This window comes from Acomys russatus, chromosome 8 (assembly GCF_903995435.1).
Source record: "Acomys russatus chromosome 8, mAcoRus1.1, whole genome shotgun sequence".
Classification (NCBI taxonomy): Eukaryota; Metazoa; Chordata; class Mammalia; order Rodentia; family Muridae; genus Acomys; species Acomys russatus.
Window position 1 is genome coordinate 59926570 of NC_067144.1, and position 22514 is coordinate 59949083.

Sequence of the window (22514 nt, forward strand, 5' to 3'; positions counted from 1 at the left end):
CAGAAATAGAAAAGGGGGTGGTGACAAAGATGTTGGGTTTTTCTCCAAGGTTTGTAGGGTTCTATTCTAGCCATAACTATTCAAAACACTGAGTGCAACAACCTCAGTTAGAAACCTAGGTGCATGGCTCACGCAGGTGTTGAGCCACCCTAGCACTCCCTGGAGCTGATACAGTGCTCCCATGAGAAGTAGGGGAGGAGTTAAAAATATAAAGCTGTACAGACATTATTGCATCATACCTACCATACCTTTTAGGGCTTCATTAATGACATCTACAGACTCAACTTCCTCAGAAGAGAGAGCCCTCAGAGAGGAGAGATTCTTATACCCTTTTAGAGGAACAAAGAGAAGCTGTAGAGTACTATACTCTGGCTGCGGGGTTCGACTAAAACTCAGGAAGAAGTTCACCTGTTGAAAATTCAAGACACAAAGAAGGAGAACAAGTCTGATTGATCAAACTCTCAAACTCTATTAGTCACGCAGAAGCTTTTATAAGTCAGAAGACAGGGAAGCATATGGCTATAGCAACCCAACTGCAGGCTTTTCTCAAAACATAGGGAACTCCAGGCAGGGTCATAATGTCCTGGCACACAGGGTTTAAGGTTCCATCTTTGTCTAGTTTAACTGCTAAACCATAACAGGGTTGTTACATCTCTATCTGCCTTTAGTCTAACTGCTGACTCAAAACAGGGTCAGCTCGTTTCTGGTAAAAGGCAAGCTCTGGGAAAAACAGAGACGTAAAGGTGCAGACTCTGACAAGATGGCTGAACATTGACCATATGGCCTATTGTCCCCAACAGTACTAGAGGGGAGGGAAATCCAATTTTTAAGCAAAGAATGGATAAACAACCTGTGTTACATTTACACAATGAAATAATACTCAGCTATTAAAAACAAGTAAATCTTGAAATTTTCAGATAAATGGATGGAATTGGAAAAGATCATCCTGAATGATGTAACTCAGACCCAGAAAGATACACATGGTATATACTCACTCATAAGCAGATATTAGCCACATAATACAGAATAACTGCACTGCAATACAGAGACTGATGCACTAAGGACTGTGTATGACGTGGACCTAGACCCTCTGCTCAGATGTAGTAGATAGGCAGCACAGTCTCCTTGTGGGTCCCCTGATATGAAGAGTAGGGATTATTTCTGTCAGGGACTCTGGTCCACCCATGTTGATCACTACCCCCTGGCGGGGTGGCCTTGCCAGGCCACAGAGAAAGGGGATACAGGTAGTACATATGAGACTTGACACGTTGAGGTTAGATGTTAGGGGAGAAGGTCTCTCCTTTATAAGGACTAGAGGAGGGAAGGAGAGGGAGGGAGGGAAGTAGGGTGGGATGTGGAGGTAGTGAGGGAAGGGGCTACAACTGGGATGTAAAATGAACAAATTAAAAATTAAAAACTAAAGCTTTGGAGGAAAGTAAGAGTCAAGGTTAGGGGAAGGAGAGATGGGTTTAAGAGTGTATATTGAGGTGAGAGAAATTTCCTTTCCCAAGAATGTGATGATCAGAATAATCTGTATTTTGTGAGGAGCTATTTTAAATCCTATGGAGAATAGAGAAGGCATTGATTGATCCTTAATTAGAGAGCGAGAGTTAGAAGAGTCTCCCCACACCAAGAAATTATCTAATGATAAATGTGAATAGGTATGTCTAAATAGGGCCTTAATGATGTGGCAACTGCCTTCTGGAAGTTGGTGAGACTGTTTGTCATCCCTTGGGGGAGAACTGTCAACTACTGTTTGTCATCCCCTGAGGGAGGACAGGCCAGAGTTGTTAAAAGGGGTTATTGAGAACTCAATGTATTGGAAATCCTGTGCCTGAAGAAGAGTAAAGAAAAAAACAGACGTTGGTGTCTATTGCTAAGAGAGGTGCATTGTTGGGAATGATAGAACAGAGTAGGCACAGGACCCCCAAGCCTGCATGGTTTCATTAATTGCCCTTAAATCTTATAGCAGTCTCTGTCCTCCTGAGCTAGTTTTTATTATGAACACAGGATTTCCATGGACTGCAGGAATGGCAAATATGGTGAAGCTTCATTTCTTCAACTAACTGTGTGAACACTTCAAGTTTCGTCCTTCATGGAATCCATTGTTCAACCCAGATAGGCTTGTTGGAAAACCAGTCAAGGCAGGGAGTGCTGTATTTAAGAGTCACCTTTAAAATAAGTGTATCCTGGGGAAGAGTTTTTTAAGTTTTTATGAGTGTAATTATTATTACAGATATAATCTATTACCCTATAGTAATTTCCTTTTGGCTGATGAGTGAGAATAACTACCACAGCATCTGGAATAATGATTGGTGGCAATGTTGGCCACAAGAGGACATACCATGTGCATAGAATATAAAAGTACTTCCCATTTGGAGGGTTGTTTGGTATAGAGCCATGAGAGCAGCCTCCTATGCCTAGAAATTGAGGTCAGGTAATTAGTTCCCAGTCATGTGTGACCTCTTGTTGTCTTAAAAATTGTTTTATCTGCTCCAACGTCAATGAAGGATTTGAATGAGTTGTCTTCTATTTTCATGGTTATCTTTGGGTGGGAGCCTTCTGAGGTGCTGGAGACTGATAAGGCCTCTATCTGAGCATTTTCCCTCTTACTGTCTGGATTAAGGGCCACCCTATTTTAAGTTTAAAGGCTCCAGTGGCTTGCTAACTTTGTCATGATGAGAGCATCAATTTCTCCTCCAGTAGAACCCCCAATGGCACCAGAGACAGACTGTCTTTGGGGATGGCATTTCTGGTGGAGGGTGCCCCTTTAGGCACTTGTGTTTCCAGTGTCCCTTTTTGTCCCAGTAAAAGAAAACCTGAACTGTTTTTACCCCTGCAACAAAGGCCTGGGCAATGGAAGCAGCCCGATCAGATGCTGGCTTAATATCCTAAATGGCCACAATCTCTGTCTGAAAAGTTCAGCATAGACCCATCACCTCCACCCTGATTCTGCCCAACCTATACGAGGCATTCATCCCTGTAGAGAACCTCCCATTATAGGAAGAGTACATGGGTATAGAGGAATGGCAGATATCTTGCCAATCCTGGGGTGAGGTTAACTTGGCAGTTTGACTTTAAAGGAAGGATTTAATCCAAGGGTGTTGATGCCTTCCTCCTTGCTGCCTGCATGAGCTCCTTTAACTCTCTAGCCTGCTAAGGATTGCAAGTTAGAGGCTTAGCCCAGGTGGAGTATGTATTATCTGGAAATGCCTGGAGATCCAAACCTGTGGTGGGATCCCAGAGGCTACAGAGCTCCTGGGTAGTGGAAGAAAGGGCAGAGAGAGAACTTTCCGGCAGTGCAACATACAGAGTCAAGGGAGAGTACAGGGCAGAGTGCGTTGTCAAGATTGAAGAAGCAACTGTTTAGTGAATGTCCTCTATGGTCCTTTCTAGGGCTCCTAGGTCTGCCATGGGATGGTCCTAAGAAATTCATCATCATCAGAGTCATCTGGTGGAGAAGTGAATCCTGCTTGGTAGACTGCAGCTTAGTGGGACCATTGCATGGTCACAAAATGGACAGAAGGGGGCTTTTCTTCCTCTGTCTCTTAATAGTGAGAGTCTACATATCAGGGTCTTAGGGTTCTCCCACTATCATCTGCTGGACTACCTTAAGGACTTCTTTCCGAAAGGAAGTAGTATCTCTTTGGGTCATTTTCACGCCATTAGCTTTGACTGATGCTTTAGACCCTGGTCTGAGAGTCCTTTTGATGACATGAAGAGTTTCCCATAATTGAGGGAGATTATGAAAATGCCAAGGTCCATGGGAAATGTTTCCTGGGGGGCCATGCAGCTCTTCCAGGGGTTCCTCAGAGTCCTAGACCCAAGCCTACCTACACATTTCATAAAGCCAGTGGCCACCATAGTGGTTTTTACCTCACTGATGCATCACTGGATTTTTATGAGAAGTATAATTGTTGTATCTGACACTCATAAGGATAGTTGGGGTCAAAACAAAGGTCTGGAGGACTTCTACCTATGCCAAGAAGTAACCTGGGCCAGAGAGTGTCAATTGGCACTTCACTTTATCTGATTCCTTGGGACAACACAAACCACAAGGAAGAGAGAGAAGGAAAAAACAGACTGCCAAACTTCATCACAGGGAGGCAAGGTCAGGGGCTGATCAATGTCCTCTGGTGGTGTGTGTGTTTGGGGAATCACTCATCTTCCTCATTTGCATCCTGACAATCTTCCAACAGCTGCTGTTCAGGATATGTTTTCATTCCTCCATCCCATTACAACATGATTGGCTTGTGATCAGAACCAAGGAGGGAATGGCTGGGAGTGGGAAGACTTCAGATGCTCTGAGCACAATGAGAACAGACTCTCAGGAGGGAGCTTCAGTGAGACGGTCATTTAATGGGTGGAATAAGGCCTTCGTAAAACTTATGGAAGTGGGTAGCAGCTTTCAGGGTGAATGTACATCTCTGGCTGGGGCCAGCTCTCTGGGGATGTCTCATTTGGACAAGAAGGAATTCAGGTGCTGCCAGATATGACCTTATAAGGGAGAGAAAGTTTAACCTGGATACCAGGCTAAGTGACCTTCTTGAGGGAGTTGGTAAAGGTGGGGACACAGGACTATGTATGTCAGGACATGCATATATGGCTAAGGTTATTGTGTAATTCAAATGCTGATTTCTGTACTCCCCACGTCTGGCTGTAATTCTTGTTCTGACAATCTCTTGTCTCAAGTAGGTGTAAACACAGCTCCTCAGTTGTTCCCTGTATGCTAATATAGCAGTTTACAGCCAATAATTAAGCAGAGGAGAGAATAGGGCTGGACTTCCTACCAACCAGGGGAGAATGAGTTAGAAGAGGAAGTCAGGATACAGTTACTAGAGAGGTCCAGAAGACATTAGCAGAGGAGCTAAAGCCTTGGAAGCTACATAACACAAGCATCTCTGTGGTGTATGCTGGGAGGAACCCAGATTAGTCTAGGGGGTTAAGACTAGAGTAGTAAACACTCAGTTATTGTAATGTGAAGCTTATTATTAAAAAATAAAGTATCAATTATTTGTGTGATATCTGAGTTGAAAGAAACTAAGACACAAATACGGATGTATACATGTAACTTTAACATGTTACCATACCAAGTGGGCCCAAACACGCATAGAAAGTAAAACTACAGAGCTGATTCTTAGTTCTATTCACTAACAGAGTGACCAGGTAGGACCTCACAGTTTCCTGATTAGACAGACCACCCCTGCCCCAAAGGAGCAGCAAGGGATCCAGCCAGATACAGATAAACAAAAGATGATACAACCCCAAGAGATATAGCAAAATCAGTTTATATGTAGTCCTTGCAAAAAGAAACAAACAAACAAACAAACAAACAGAAAGAAAAGATGTGTGTGTGTGTGTGTGTGTGTGTGTGTGTGTGTGTATGTGTGTGCATGCGTATGCTCTTTAACAAATGAAGTTTCTCAAAGCCAGACTTTCTTAGCTAAGGTATGAAACTAAATCCCTTTGAGAGGGGCTCTTGCTGGCCTGACTCCTGCAGGCCAGACTCCTAAGCACTTGTTGGACTGATTAACTTCCCAGTGCTGGGTGGGGGCAGGGTCAGGATCCAGTGGGGGAGGCAGAAAAAAAATAAAGCCTCCCCCAGGAAGCCAAAGCCAAAGACAGTCTGAGAAGCCTTAAGCATCTTAACTGGTAAGGTCTAGAAAGGAATCTGGGTCTAAGAAAGTAAAGTCCTGCTGAATCCTCTAGGTCCTTCCAAACCCCCATTTTTCCATACCATGCACAATGCTCCACCCAGAGTCCATCAACAAGTCCCAAGATCTGTCCTAATCCACCGATCTCTCAGAGGACATCTATGTTGGGTTAATATGCACTTATAAGTGAGTATATACTACGCATGTATGGTCTGGGTCTGGGTTACATCTCTCAGGATGATCGTTTCTAGTTCCATCCATTTGCATGCAATTTTAAAGAATTTCTTATTTTTAGTAGCTGAATTGTATTCCATTGTTGAAATGTACCACAGTTTCTTTATCAAATTCTTTGGTTGAGGGACATCTAGATTGTTGTGCACACAGGAAAGGGAAACAGACTATCCGGATGAGAACTAATAGGCTGTGGTCATATGGTGGAAGAGGAGGTCCCCTTCTGTCAGAGGTCTATAGGAGAAGAGTAAGGTGAAAGAGGGATGGCGTATGGGAATGCGAATATACAAGGGAGGGAATAACAATCAGGATGTAATCTAAATAAATTATAATACATTAAAATTTTTAAAAAGAAAGTAAAGTCCTTAGGAAGAGGTTTTGAGATTAAAGAAGATGGTCTATTTTGTTGAAAATGGAAGAAGATACAGTGACACTTTGCTTTTGGACTGCATTTGAGTTTGTTTCCCTTAGAATACATTGTTTTTTTTTTTTAGTGATGGTTACAGAGTTGTATTTCTCTTTTTGGGAGAGATTAGAATAAGACAGACATGGAGAAAGATGAGAATTAGAAAATAGAAACTGAGTTAAAGGCCACAAAAAAGAGCTTAGAGGAATCTTTGAATCACAATCAGGACCCTTCAGCGATATATACTGTGGAACTTAGTAAAATCAAATGAGGTAGTTCCCAATCAGGAAAATCCAAAAATCTTGAAGAAATTGCAGAATGGCAGTTCATTGACATGCTGGTTAGAAAGTCTTTAGCTATAGACCAACATGGTTATACTGAATATTGTGTGTGTTATGACTCAGCTTCAGTCCCACTACCTGTGATGTCATTCTTTACCTGCCATGGGCGGGGCATGGCCCTTCCCAGGACCATCTAAAAGAACAAACTGGCCTTGTGGCCCACTCGCTTTACCCTCTTTCTCTCTACTTTCTTTCTTCTTCTTTCTCTTCCTGTCTCTGTCTCTCTCTGGAGTACCCCCTTTCCTTCTATCCCCATGCTCATTTAATAAACCTCACATAGCACATTATCTGGTTCCTTGTGTCTATCATTATCTTATTCTCATATAGAAAAGTATGTGTGTGCGCTTGTGTGTATGTGTGTGTGTGAGTTTGTGTGTGTGTGTGTATTGTCAAGATTCAATTACTGGATGGAGGTCTATATGTTAAAGTAGAAATATAGATCGTGTATAGTGTTGCCTTCAGACAAGGTCTTACAATGAATTGTATCTTCTATTTTACAGAGTTTGGAGAGCTAAAATATATGCATTATGCCATAAGTTCATATTCAGAATTCTAATAAGATTTTGCCTCAAATTCTGGAAAGTATGATTCTGAAGTTAAACATTTGTTAGAAATGGTGACTGGCTTGGAGAGACCTTTGCAAATTAGGGCTGTGGTGCTTCAGCATGCACATCTTTTGGAATATAACAATTTTTAGACATTATGACATGAAACCTGTCGCATACGTAAATTATAATCCTATAGGTCAAACATTTATGGAAAGGTCTTAGAGTACTTTTTAAAAGTTGGTCATAAATAGACAGGGAATATAAAATCTCTCCAAAATAGATTAAATAATAATATATTGATTTTAAAATGTTTAAATGAAACAAGTAATACATCTGCTAGAATACACTGGATTTTAGAAAAGACTGCTGAATTAGATCATGTCAATGTCCTAATTCGAAAATGGAAGACAGAAAACGTGTTGCATTGGGGAAGAGAATATGCTCTTGTTTCAACAGGAAACAAAAAGCTATGTATTCCATACAAACTTAAGGAAATCGGATTTGATAAGGGAGACCTCCTGAAGATCTTGGTGGCAGACATAAGGAAAACAATCAAGAAACCAAAGAAGACAGGTAACATAATTTCCTGAACCCTCCACTTGGGAACAACACTGAGACTAAGACATGAAAATGTCACCAGCCAGGACTTTAGCTCTTCATGACCAATAAATCTTTTGTTATAAAATCCTCAGAATTTATGCCATTCTTTAAATACCATAGAAAAATTGTGTAACAGTTTTGTTTCTTATCTGTTTGAACAGAGAACAGAGAATCATTCTTTAATGAAATTGTGTTCACTGTATATTCATAAATATTAACTCAAAATTATATAATACCTTTGAATGTATATATATTTTGCAGAGCAAAAGGACTAGACATGTAGCCCAGGTGACTGAACCTCAGATAAGGCCTCAGTAACTATTTCCTCCAAAATCTATATCCAGGACAATTTCGAAACAGCTAACTATCTAGCAAGCCTAGCATCACAGGCTGTACCAGTCAGGTCTTCAGTTAAACTTTTGTGCCCAACTTGTATGAGTTGCCAAACTATGAAGAGTCCAGTTGTGGCCCAAGCCATGAGAGGGCCCCCATCCCTGACGCTTCCTAGATGACCAGAAACAAGAGGTAGGATAGCCTAGAGATCCAGGATAGAACTGAACACAACTAGAGAAAAAATGCCAATGAAATTATTCCTAGTGATATTCTGAAATACTTTTAGATTGGTGCCTAGCCCAATTGTCATCGTATTATCCAGCAATCAATAGAAGCAGATGCAGAGACCCACAACCAAACACAGACAGAGCCAAGGGAACCTGAAGATGATGGGGAGGAAGGATTGTATGAGCCAGAGGGGATGAGAGCACAGGCTACTGAATCAACTAACCAGGGCCCATAGGGACTCTCAGAAAACTGAAGGAGAAACATAAATCTGGTATAGGTCTGGACAAGGTCTTCTGTATATAACTTATGGTTGAGTAGCTTTCTGTTCTTGTGGCTCTCCCAAGAGAGATGACGATATCTCTAACTCCTTTCCTGTGCTTGGGGCCCTTTTTCCCCTCCTGGGTTGCCACATCCATCTGTGATATGAAGGTATGGATGCTTGTGATCTGTCTTATTTGTATTGTTAAGCCATTCAGTGGATACCCTGGGAGGTCTGCCATTTTTTAAAGGAAGCAAAAGAGGGGTTAATCTTGGGAAGAAGAGTGGTGGGAAAAGGAACTGGGCGGACTGGAGAGAGGGAAAATTGCATTCAGGCTGCAATGTTTGAGAGATTTTTTTTTAATGAAAGAAAAAGAGTAATACCTACCACAAGAAACCCACAGAAGGGACTCTTGGGGAATGAAGAATGAGAAGTAAACCATATATAAAGAGTTGAAGGGACAATAAGGGAGGGAGATGAATAAACATAATGTGTGCACAAAAATACCAAGAGGAAATGTTCCTTTATATTTTAACTTCAAACATTTCTAAGAAGATATTATGATGTTAAATGAAGAGAATTAAGTAGAAGGCAAGCGAAGTTTATACCATAGCTCCTGATAAGGTGTGAGCGGTTTCACACACCATCATTTTCTAGTCTCCTACATGGTGGTTTTACAAGTTTTCAGAACTATGTGTATTCCTTTTCTCTAGTCATATTCCTTCTCTGGCCATCATTAGACTTCAACCTTTTTCTTCTCCAAGTAGGATATTCCTGAGTGAAATCCCAATTTTGAGGATCCATGTACTCAATGGTATGATAGCTAAAGGGCAGAATGGGACATAATTCTCTCTCTTTACATTATCTTCAGTTCTGCTTCTGTCAGAAGATTTGCATGAGACCTTAGTTTCCTTAGATACATTCCTTGAGCTGTCCCTGAATGCCTGTCACTGGTTTCCATAGTCCACATACCCACCCTTGTCACACCAGTAACATCATATATGTTTGTGGCATACACTTTTTGGTAAAATTGTTAATTTACACATACTCTCCATTTACTTCTAATTTACTGTACTTCTTTGTTCTTAAATGCTCTCAGTCATTTAATAAGGCCAGTTTTAGAGGCAAATTCTTTGAGGAAAAAAATTTTTTTCAAGGATGTAGATGAATTAGTTGAATCTGATTATACTAAAACACTTTGAAAAAATCATTGTTAAGATTTTTCTACGAATCCAATTGTCTATTCATATTCTTACATATCACTAGAATTCAAGCCCCTTAAGTGCTTTGAATATTTTTTATCTGAGTTCATAGCACAGAGACACTAAATGTGCTCCCCAAGGAGTCTTTTATCCTTAGTGAATAGACTGCAGAGCACCAGCTGCCTTATTTATCCATGTTAACAAAAACTCACAGGAGATGAGTAAAGATTTATGTCATAAAACATTGAAAAAATTTCCAGGCTTTGGGACATTTGTTTCAAAGCTATTGACCTGCTTTTCCACTTATCCCGCCTTATACCTAATAAGTACAATAATATAATGTAGAAAGGCTAAGTCATATCATAGACAGGATGGACTACTCTCAGCTAGGTAACAGTCTGCTATGCAATGAGGGCCATTCTTAGTTGACTCAGTATGTAAAATGTAAATTGATAACCTAACCTTAACCTCATTAACCATTAAAAATAAATGATCATTCAAAAACATGAAGGTTTAAATATTATTTTTTTCGTAAATAATACTATTTATTTCTTATCACAAACCTTTGTATTTATTATTTTATTTCATTTTATATTTCTCATAGAGTTTGGTCATATTCCTTTCATTTCCCCAATTCCTCCCTCCCTCCCCACCCATCTCACTTTTCTCTTTCTTAACAAAGTGTACTTGAACTATTCCACTCTTTCTTCAAGAGTTTTCTATAACAGAAATATGCATTTCTATGTACTGAAGTATTTTCAAGGTCTGTGTGTGTGTTGTGAGTATGTGCACAGAGTAATGTATTTATCATATGCCTGTATGGGGCATAGATGTAGGTCTGGATATACACACCTATACATCACTATCAGGAGTCCAGAGTACATCTTTAAGTATCTTCCTCTATTTTTCTCTTCCTTGCTGTCTTAAGGTATCATCTCCCACCAAGAAGAGGTTTGCTATTTCAGATAGTCTGGTCAGCAAACAAGCTCTTAGAATCTCTTTCTTTCCTCTTCAGTGCTGGATGTATAGTTGATCACAACTCAGTTTAGCTTTTTACTTTTCTAGTTATAAATTTTTTATTTAATTAATTTATTCAGATTACAACTCAATTGTCCCCTTACTTGTATCCGCCTGTTCCTCCCTCCCTCCCGCTTTCACCCTATTCCCCTCCTTTAAGTCTATGACCGAGGGAGACCTCCTTCCCCACTATATGGTCATAGGCTATCAAGTCTTATATTGGAAGCCTGCTTATTCTCTCTCTTGGTGCCACCAGGCCTCCCCACCAAGGGGAGGTGATCAAATATGGGGCACCAGAGTTCAAGTCAGAGTCAATCCCTGCTCTCTACATAACTGTGGGGAATGTCCTGTCCACTGCATGGAGCAGAACAGGGGTTTGATGTTTACTACATGTATTGTCCTTGGTTAGTGCAATTGTTTGAGCAGAATCCCCTGGACCCTGATCCACCCATCAAGACATTTTCCTTTTAGGTTTCTAGGACCCTCTGGATTTTTCTATTTCCCCATCTCCTATATTTCTCTTAACTAGAGTCCCAGTAGTATGTCTTCTCATCTAACCCAATCTCCTGATAAGTAAAGACTTTCATAGGACATGCCTGTTGGGCTAGTGCCCAATTATAAGTGAGTATATACCATGTGAATCTTTCTGCTTCTGGGTTAACTCATTCCATATGATCACTTCTAGTTCCATCCATTTGTCCACAAATTTTGGAATTTCCTTGTTTCTCAACTCATGTCTTCTGTTTGCAGGAAAAGCACTTTTACCTACAAAGCCTTGCCTCTGCACCTAAGTTTTATATATTTTAAAAGAAATTGGAAATCAGAAATTGATAGTTGGAGAAATAATGGATTGATAAACTTCCAGGTTCCCTCTGCCAGCTCTGTAGAAATATTAATGTCTTTCTATGAGAATGTACAGGCTCTCAGTTTTCCATATGATGTAGTTAATTCTCTAATAGAATGGGTTTTAATATCTGGTTCACACAATTAAGAAAAACTAAAAAAAAAAAAAAAGAGGAAAAACCTAATATTTTAGAGGATCTGAAAGTAACCTCAGACTAAGGAGAAGGTTGATCTTAGCTAACAAGGAACAGCAGTAGTGGACACTGCATCCATGCCCTTCTACCAGCAGAAACACTGAGCAGTGGCTCTGGCTGAATGTAGCTCTGACACTTGGAGGATAGGACAAGTTTTCTTCTCCTTGGCTTCTTCAAGCTGCACCACAACTCTTCTTTGTGTGCATACATATATATATGACTTGGTGTGGGTTGTAAATGGTGATGAGATTTATAGCGCAAAACTTTGAAATGTATATTAACTTGTTATTGTCCAGATATTCTCTTTGAATTTCAAAACTAATTTTTTTACATCTCCAAGATCTTCCCAAGGCAACTGTGTTTTGGGGGAGATAGTTTCTTGATGATTTGTAAGAAATCATCCTTTTAGTTTATCTACTACCTACAGATTGCTTACTTTGGTTTGTCTTACATTAAATGAGATTATATGTTTATCTACATTATGATTCGAAACAATTTAGTATGTTATTATCCACTTTAAAAATACATATATTACCATTTTGTAATATTTCAGAATAATGAGAGCTTTATCTTTGACTAGAATAATAGTGTTTTTGGTGAGCATCTTATGTACTGTTAGACATCTATTCAAATAGCACTATGTGGGACTAAAGAGGTTATATTTAGGAATATATACATTAATACATGGACATATGTATATGTATATATTCATACATATATATTGACAAACGTGTATATGGGCACAACAGCAGTGAAAAAAGAGGCCACGAATACGAAAAAGAGCAGGGATGGGCATATGGAAGAGTTGGAGGGAGGACAGTTAAATAGAAGTGTAATTAAATTAAGATTTCAAAAATAAAATTAATAATGCCAGGAAAATAAGTCTTATTCTTTCCACTAACATATTTTTTTTTGGATTTTGGCAATATTTGATGAATAACTTAGTACCAATTGATCAAAAATATCCTGTTCTTGAAATGCTTTAAACTCATTTTGTCTGAACCCTGTGGTCATGACCCAATACAGAAATAATGGCACTTTTTCATTTCTCCATTAACTTAAGTTGTTAAACCAAACTGCTTCAAGGTGAAGTTATTGCTGTACTATTTATGAAAGTCATATTACTGTGAACTCCATTCCTCGATAGGATGTAGCTGTACGATAGCTTTTGAGATACAACTTTTATTGCCTGTGGCTGTTATTTAAACCCCAGCAATGACTAAACGGATGTCATCACCACTTTTAAAATACACTTACCATTTTCCATTCACATTTTCCCTGAATCCAGAACCAAAAAATGGAAGATGGCTGCAATCGTGCGCACACTTGTGTTGAGTTCATGTGCTGCTTTTACTTCACTGTCAAAACCATAGCCGAAGAATTGTGATTGTGCTAGGTTTTGTATCATAACAGTCAGCACTCTGATGAATAGATACTTTCCACTGTCTTTTTCTTCTCATCTTAATTATCCAGTTCTCATGCATAGTATAAAATGTTCAAATAGGAATAGCTCTGCAAGTGATGCTGACTCTGGGAAGATTTAAAGGAAAAAGCAAGACACAGCAAATAGAACTTTTTAAGATTTTCTTGCTAGTTGTAATTTTGGAATAAAACTTGTTCTTCAAATATTGCAGGATCTGTGTGATATAATCTCTCTTCTAATCAAAACCCAATATTTATCTACTAACTATATAAGGCCATGAGGTGTTAGAATTTCTGTGCCTCATACAAAACAGTTGTATCCTTCTCCCATTGCTAGTTACTTTCTTCTTCTGAACTGGTCTTCCTCTAAACTTACACATTCTCTCTCTCTCTCTCTCTCTCTCTCTCTCTCTCTCTCTCTCTCTCTCTCTCTCTTTCTGTGTGTATGTGTGTGTCTGTGTTTCTTTGTGTGCATTTCAATGTGTGTTTCTATATATGTCTCTGTTTTGTTTCTGTCTCTTTATTGTACATGTCTCTGTGTGTCTGTAGGTGGATGTGTCTCTGTGTGCATGTGTATGTATCTTTGTGTGTTTGTGGTTTTTTGTGTGTTCCTGTGTCTCTCCCTCTATGTGTCTATCAGTGATTTTCTCTATGTGTGGTGTCTGTGTTTATCACTTTGTCTGTGTTTCTGTGTCTCTATGTGTCTGTGTCTCTGTGTAAGTATATGTGTGTCTGTATGTGTGTGTGAGAGTCTGTATCTATGTCTATGTGTGTGTTTCTATGTGCATATGTTTCTCTCTGTATGTGTGTTTCTTTGTGTGTGCCTCTGTGTCTCTGTGTATGTCTATGTATCTGTCTATGATTCTCTTTAAGTGCATGTTCCTGTGTTTGTCTCAGTATGCATGTGTTTCTGTGTTTCTATGTGTATCTGTGTGTAGGCATAAGGTTATTATACAATTGTAATGCTGATTTATGTACCCACCCATTCCTGGTTGCAATCCCTGTTCTGATAATCTTGTATCTTTATGTTGTATAAACACTGCTTTCTAGTTGTCCCCTGATATTCCAATAAAGCAGCACACAGCTAGTCACTGAGTAGGGGAAAGAATAGGGCTTGACTTCCTTCCAGCCAGAGGAGGAGGAGGAGTTAGAAGAGGAATAGAGACTGAGCCAAAGCAGAGACCCAAAAAATACAAGGAGAGAGTTCAATAGGGAATGCTATAAAGTTCAAGTATCTCTGCTATATAAGCTGTTAGGAAACCAGATTAGCTTAGAAGGTTAAGAATAGACTTAATACTCCTCAAGAGTGTGCTATGAAGCTAGTTAAAATATAATAAAGTCTCAATTACTTGTATGATAGCCAAGTTAAGACAGAAGCTGAGAAATAAACAGTTTTATAAAAATAACTTTAAGATCATTGTGTGTGTGTGTATGTGTGTGTGTGTGTGTGTGTGTGTGTGTGTTTATGTCTGTGGATGTGTGTGTGTGTGTGTGTATACATAAGTGTTATATAGGCAATACTATTTCAAAAAGAGATATTTATCTAATAAATGTAATGCTATCTTCCTACCACAAAATGAAACATATAATTCAACTTACTAGTAGAATACCTTACAAAATAGAATTTTTAAAAAATATATTTAAAAAGATTTTCAATTCATCTAAACATTTCTTTTGGTTAAAACTTTCAACAAATCAAGGAACAGAGGAAATTGGTTAACTTGAGGGTATCCAAGTGTGAAACACACTGTTACAGTATTAAATATGGAAAATGAATGCTTTCCTCCTAAGATCAGATAATAATTAAAAATTCCTGTTTCATTATTTAAACTCATCAAAATACAGAAAATTATTAGCCAGAGAAGCTATAGCATAGTATTATATAGATTATATTGAAAAAGAAGAAATAAAAGAATACCATAAATGTAATTGCAGACAAAGTTATACAGAAACTGATATAAATATATTTTTCAACTAATGAATGTATTTGGCAAGACATTATAACACAGTAAAATGAATAAATATAAGCTATACCTCTAAATATGTAAACATTTTGATTTTTAATTATTTTATTTTTTGTGATTATAATATAATTGCATCATTTTCCCTTCCTTTCTTTTCCCTTCACACACAGCCTCCCCATGCTCATCTTTGCTAATTGTCAAACTCATGGCATTTTGGTTTTTTAATTCATGTTATATATGTATATGCATACATACATATAACATGATGTATTGTGAAATACACAAATACTACCTGCTTAAATACTACCTCCTAAGTATTTGTAATGTTACTTGCTTATATTGCCAGTAATCACCATTTTGTATTAGATAAACAATTGGTATATTCTCTTAGTTTTTAATTACTGTGACAAATCTATCAAATCTATAAGAGAAACAATTAAGTGGAGGATTCTGATTCAGACAGGGGACAAGTAACTTGAAACCAGTTCAAGAAAAGACAAAACTTACTTCTAATGTTAGCTGCTCACTGTAGCCTTGATAGTTGTCGACATCCAGTTCAGCATCATAGATAAAATGTCATCAAAGGTAGGTTAACTTTGTTTTCTCAAGGTTTTGACATCCTAGGATTCCTGTTGTTATCACTTCTTTTGATGTCAGCACTTTAGATAGTCCATAGAGTGTGTAGGGCTAACTTGTATAAAGCCACATGCCATGAATTAGATGTAGGGTTTCTTAGCATGCTGCATATCCATGAATTAGATGTAGAGTTTGTTAGTCTAACTTGGATAATTCCACATCCCATGAATTAGATCATATTAACCATCCTATTCTATTGCCTCCTGATCTTACATTTCCTGGATTACTGTAATTATTTTTAATACTTGGTTACCTGAATCAAGTTTATTAGTTGTGTGTTTAATGATTGACTGCATTCTTCTGTTTGTCCTTCATCTCTTATACATCACATACTCTAGGATTGGTGTTAGACTACTCACTCTGGCTTGTGGCTCAGATCTTATGTGAATATTCATCTTTCAGGACCCTGCCATTCAATGTTAATGTGTGTTAATAGTATTTCAGGAGGATAGCTTTGTAAGTTACATAGTATCTCAAGATTGGAATCTAAAACTCCTGTAGTATAAGAGACTGCCACATTCTCTTCATTAAAGAAAACCACAAATGGTCAAACCTAAAACATACATAAAAGAAATATTATACGAAATGAACAGGTTGTATTTAGAAATAGTTGCCCAAACACACAAACACACATACACACACACAAATACACATGTATGCACATGCAAGCATGCATGTACTCACCCACATACATGTATGCATGCAGTAATAACCAGTGAAAAAGAGGTCAGGAGCTTGAAAAATAGCTGAGAGTGATATATATAGGAGAGTTTGGAAGCAGTAAAAACTGGTTGGTGAATGTTGTAATTATAACCTAAACAATTAAAAGTAAAGCCAGGTCAAATTGAGGAGTAAATAATAAAGAGTCTACTATTTAATAGGAGGAGCTGAAAGGATTTTTAAAGGTTTAATCAGCCATAAAATAACATGACAATGGTTAATTAACCAAATAAATATGACTGAACATACTTTTGTTAATTCAATTTAAGAACTTGAATGTATATTCAATATATACTTCATAGTTAATGGATGGAAGATCTAAAAAGTAAACCTATAAAAGCTGCAGTTGGGAGGAGTAACTAGAGGAAATTCATGAGATGTTTCTTTCCCTATGATGGAATTCCCTTTCTTGCCAGTGATAATTAACTTTCCATAAGATTTTTTTGATAGTAGTGAAAATGCTGTAAATGATTTAAACTCTTAAAAATAGAAACCACTGTAATAGTTTGATACATTTGATGTACATCTCTTAAGTCATAGAGCACACACTCCCATCAAGTAGGAGTTGTTAGCATGTAAGAAGCATACTCTAGGGAGAGTTGGCTGTAAACCATGGTGGCCTTGTACTTTTCACAATTTTCATCTTTAACAGAAAAACTAGCTAAGTAGTTTTAGTATTTTGGCCTATGTATAAGACTAATTTTAACAGACTGTTTTTCAATTTGAGAAATTAACTCTTGGAATGAGAATAAAGTTTCTCAGCACATTTATGCTATAAATTTCATTCTGATGATTTCCCCAGAAATTCAGCAATATATTTGAGCAGAAAGCTGTCCTTCCTCTCAAGAGAGCCAGGCACTGTGGAAAACTACAAACATTATGGAGATTCTCTTACCTCTTGGTTCTAAGAAATCTTTGGATTCTAAAAAAACACCCAATGGCACCGAGTCAACCTGCAACCCCAGTTGGTCAGAATTAGTGTAGTACTAACCTTACCAGTTGGTGAGAATGACTTTGGATTTTACTCTCTTTACCCAATCATCCTTGCCCCAAGAGAACATCTTGACAATAGGAGGCTAAATTGTTACTTGCAATTGCAGTGCTTGAAAATAATCCTTCTGAAAAATCAATAAAATGTTTAATATAATCTAGTGCTCCTCAGAACCAGCTCCAGGAACAGTAAAGAAGAAAAATGAGAGATGGATCTGAAGTACAGAGAATTCAGCAGGAGAAGAACAGCTGTTTAAGGGAAACCCATTGATGGTTGAACAACTAGCTAGAGGAACCAGTTGTTGGGGAGAAGTTGAGGAACAGACAGAAAGAAAATACTCGGTGACTCAGGCATATGCATTACAAGCTGAAGGTCTTATAGGCCAGAAAACTTTTCTTCTGGTTCTCAATCTGTCCCTGTCTCTGTCTTGCTTACTGTCTGTCTGACTCCTTGCTCCTTCCTTGATTACTTGCTTGACTTTTTTTTATGATCCTCTTGCTTGCTGCTACCCATCTTTATATCTCCTTGCTTGCTGTTGCCCATCTTTCTAGCTCCTTGCTTCTTATTGATATTTCTAATTTTCTTGCTTGCTGTTACTCATCTTTCTATTTCTCTTCCTGCTTGCTGTTACCTATCTACCTATCTCTCTTGCCATTCTGTCTCTTGTTGTTTCCCATCTCACTCTAGCTTAGTCACTCATGTCTGTTACTTGCTTTCTCTTTCTCATTAGACCAACTTTATTAAAATGAAGCTCAATATTTTCATTACAGTTTACATCATGATTTTTTTCTTCTTTTACAATCACTAGGACAATCAAAAATCAACAGAGCAACAAGGAAATACAAAAACTTCGGGAACATACAAAAGCAGATACAACAAAAACTAATTAATTTCCAAACAACAGTCAACATAACCTGATTATTACATCTTAAACAATAGTCAGGAAGGTTTAATCATGAATTTCCCCAGGCTAAAGTCATTGTGTTTACAAGATTGTCATAGCAACATAGCTTGAGCTAAATGTTCTCTAATAAACAGGTGTGCTATCCATGCTTAGGTTAACTGCCAAGGGGTCCTCAATTGTAAAATATCTGTAAAGCATGATATTCCAAGCCCACCTTCTATTGCTCAAGGTAGATTTTAAAGAAATCTTCCACAGGTAACAGTTTCCAGCCAGGTACTCTTATGTCCAGGTCTTTCTTTCATGCAGTTTCTGCATGAAAACTCTATCAGAGTCAGAGCAATAAAACTCTATCATTGTCTCTCAAGTCCTTGGCCAGATGCCCTCTTTCAACATTTTCTGCGGGAAAAGGGTTTCCTTGTTTGATTTTCCTTAGGGCTTGAATATAAAGCGAAATGACAGTTTTAGGAGAAATAGTGGATATGTAAACATCATAACACGTGGATCATGCATAATATTTAGAGGCAGTCAGAGATTTTTGGAATTTGCACATGTATTTTGGAGCCAGTTCACAGACTAAATAGGAGAATTCAAATATGTATGGTATAGTATATAAACTTAGGATATATATATGTATATATATATATATATATATATATATATATATTATAGTACTACTACAAAAGATTTATTTGATTCAGTCTTTTTTTTCTTTTTCTAAGTCTAATTTATTGTACCCAGCATAATGAGTTACAGTTCCATATATTTTCCCATAAATATCTAACTTCATTTTTCTTTAGAGCTGCATAAAATTCCATTGTATATAGGTACCACTTTTTAAAATTAATTTATTCATATTACATCTAAATTGTTATCCCTTCCCTTGTATTCTCCCATTCCTCCCTCCCTCCCACTTGCACCCTATTCCCCTCACCTATGTCTGTGACTGAATGTGGATGTGATATTATCAATGAGAATGATTTACAGCTTGCTGTGGCTGTGAACTCAGGCATGAGGATGTTTCTATCTCTACTACAAGGTCAACATGTAGGGCAGTAGAACACCCTGTCCCATCAGCTCCCTCTGGCTTTCTTAGATTTCAAGTAAAAGTATTCTTCTGAGAGAGTGCAATTTCAAGTGAGTTTGGCCAGGTGGGCTGATGTAAACAACTGCAGAGGGAATTCTATAACCCTGATTGTGTCGTGGTTCTTCTTGCTATAGGTAGTTTATTGTATATATGTGTAATAATATAAATGTGTATGTATATGTAAAAATAATTTTAAAAAGAAAACTAAAAAAAACGATTGATTTGAACTTATAATGTGATTGTGGAGCTAAAAAAGATATATAATGTTTAATTGGTTACTAGTTTTAATAGAAAAACATTTACTCCTAATAAAAAAGAACACAAGAAAGCTGAGAGTGATATGGAAGAATGGGGGCATGGAAGGACCCAGAGGGTTCAGGAGCCCCACAGGGAGTCCATCAAGGCTGGTGGGTCTGGACCCAGGGTGGAGGGCCTGCACAAACTGTTGTACCAACCATGGACAATTCATGCAGTGTACCTAAAGCCCCTGTTCAGATCTAGCTAATGGACAGCTCTTTCTCCATAGTTGTGGAGGGAGTGGAGACTGCCTCTAACTTGAACTCTGGTGCCCCAGATTTGACCAATTCCTCTTGATGGAGAGGCCCTCTGAGCACAGAGATGAAACAAGGGGATGCAAGCTATCTGAATGATACATAACAGGCTGTAGTCATATTGAGGAGGAGGAGGTCCCCTTCTGTCAGAGGTCTAAGAAAGGGGAATAGGGTGGAAGAGGGAGGGAGGGTGGGAACAGGAACACACAAAGAGGGGATAATGGATTGGAGTGTAATTTGTATAAATTATACAAATTTTAAAAAAGAACACAAGAGAAGGAGATAGAATCCAGAAGATGCAAAAATGCCTCTCATCAGGCTTGGGTATTCATTGTTTCCCCCTAAATAGATTTGAAAAATAATCTGTTAATTTGAAAATAAAGGAAAATTTAGAAGTACTTAGATAAAAAATGATGGTGGTTTCATATCAGACTCCATTTTCCAGACTATCAGTCAGAATGTTTTATGAAAAATAAACAATCCTTTCTTTTCCAGTGTAGACAGTTCCTCTATTAAGGCTTTCAGATGATTCTAGGTTTTTATCAAGTTGACAGTTAGAAGGTAACCATCACAGCTGCGGCACATGATGTTTTTTTAATGGTACAATCCTCATTCTTGGGGCTCAATTTCTTCAATTCTTTCATCTCAAAAATCTCTTTCGCTAAGAGAATACTTTTTTCTCTAATTCTACTTTTATAGCTAAATTTCCAAGAGAAAATGAGATGAGAAATTATTGTTTTAATGTGTCTGAAGTATTTCTTTAATCCTCTCAAGCATAAGAAAAAGCTTCCTTAGTGATTTTAATATCTTCCCCTTATTATGAATGAAGTGAACTGCTGGTTTTTCAATCATATCTCCTTTATGCTATAGAAGTCTTACCACCACAGGAAAGCTAATGTGCCAAAGCCGCTCTTGTCCAACATCAATGGGCATCTAACTAGGAATGGTAGCACACCCTTCTGCTCCCAAGACTTGGGATGCTGAGGTAGGAAATTTAGCAAGTCATGCTTAGCTGGAGCCACAATGTATTTTAAATCCAACCTGAGCTATGTGAGACCCTATGGCATAATCATAAAGAAAAATAAATCTTCATGCATTTCCAGAACAGGTTTCCAAACATCTCTTAGCTACAAGTGATTGCAGTACTGTCAGTACACTTTGGAATTTTGCAGAAAAATTGGTTAAAAATAAATATAAACATCAATAAACATTTCATTCCAATTTGTTGAGATTACAGTTTGTTAAATTTTATAGAGCACAATGTCCTGGAGCAAAGAAAAACTGTATTCTGTCCAAATGTCATTTTTCTAAATATTTTAATTTAAATATTAAAAGTAGTATTTCAAATGTTTGATTTTTTTGTTTATTTTTTAAATTTTTTAATTAATTTATCATATGTTTTAATATTTATAAGGTTTGTATATACTAGAATTAATTGACAGTAGTAGATAGTAGATTAATATTTTTATTATATTTTACTTTGAAAAATACACTCTCAGTCATTAGAGATGTAGAAATATTAATAATTGGAAACATAGTTTGATGCTAGATTCAGTATACAAAGAAAGGATGCAATTATTGATAAAGATATTATTTTAGAAAATGCATGGACTTGATTGTATGAATGTCAAAGGACATTTTATTTTTCAAAAAAAGAGGAATGGTAGAGAGGTAGAGACAGGAGATCTCTGTGAGTTCCAGGACAAACATAAGTACACAGTGAGATCCTGTTTCAAAAATAGTAAATAATTAAATAAATCATTAGTTAATGAAACATACTTATCTCAAAATATCATATTAATACATTTTAGATTTATATAAGGTTTTTAATTATAATAATGTAATCTAGATTACTTTACAGATACAAATTGAAAATTAAGAATTTTTTTCTGTTGGTAATTTTTATGTGTGTCAAACCAAGAGGGTCAAAAAGAAGCTCCTTCTTTGAATTTGAATGTGCTTGCATATGTTACATACAGCAATAGAGTTTGACCTAACAAGCAATCAGAATGCCTCAGGTGATATTAAAGTAGGCAGCACTGTAGGGCAGCTCACAGTGTTTGATTTCCACCAAAAAGCCGAAAATCTCAACTTTATAGAAACTTACTATACCCAGGAGGGTAGTCTCCATTTCTGCCTCGATGAATAAATTGTTTTACTGAGGTTTAATATCACACTGATAAAGAATGATATGCTTTGTGTTAAGCAGGGTGGTGGATAGTTAAAGAATAGTGTGATGAAATATCTTCAATTAAAACCAAGGTACACATGCTCCAGAAGAACTGTAAAATAAAGTGGAACTTATAGTAAATGAACAGATATGTAAAAAGTGTATTTAATTCACTCGTTATGAGTCAAGCAATTATTTCAGCACTATATGTTTCAT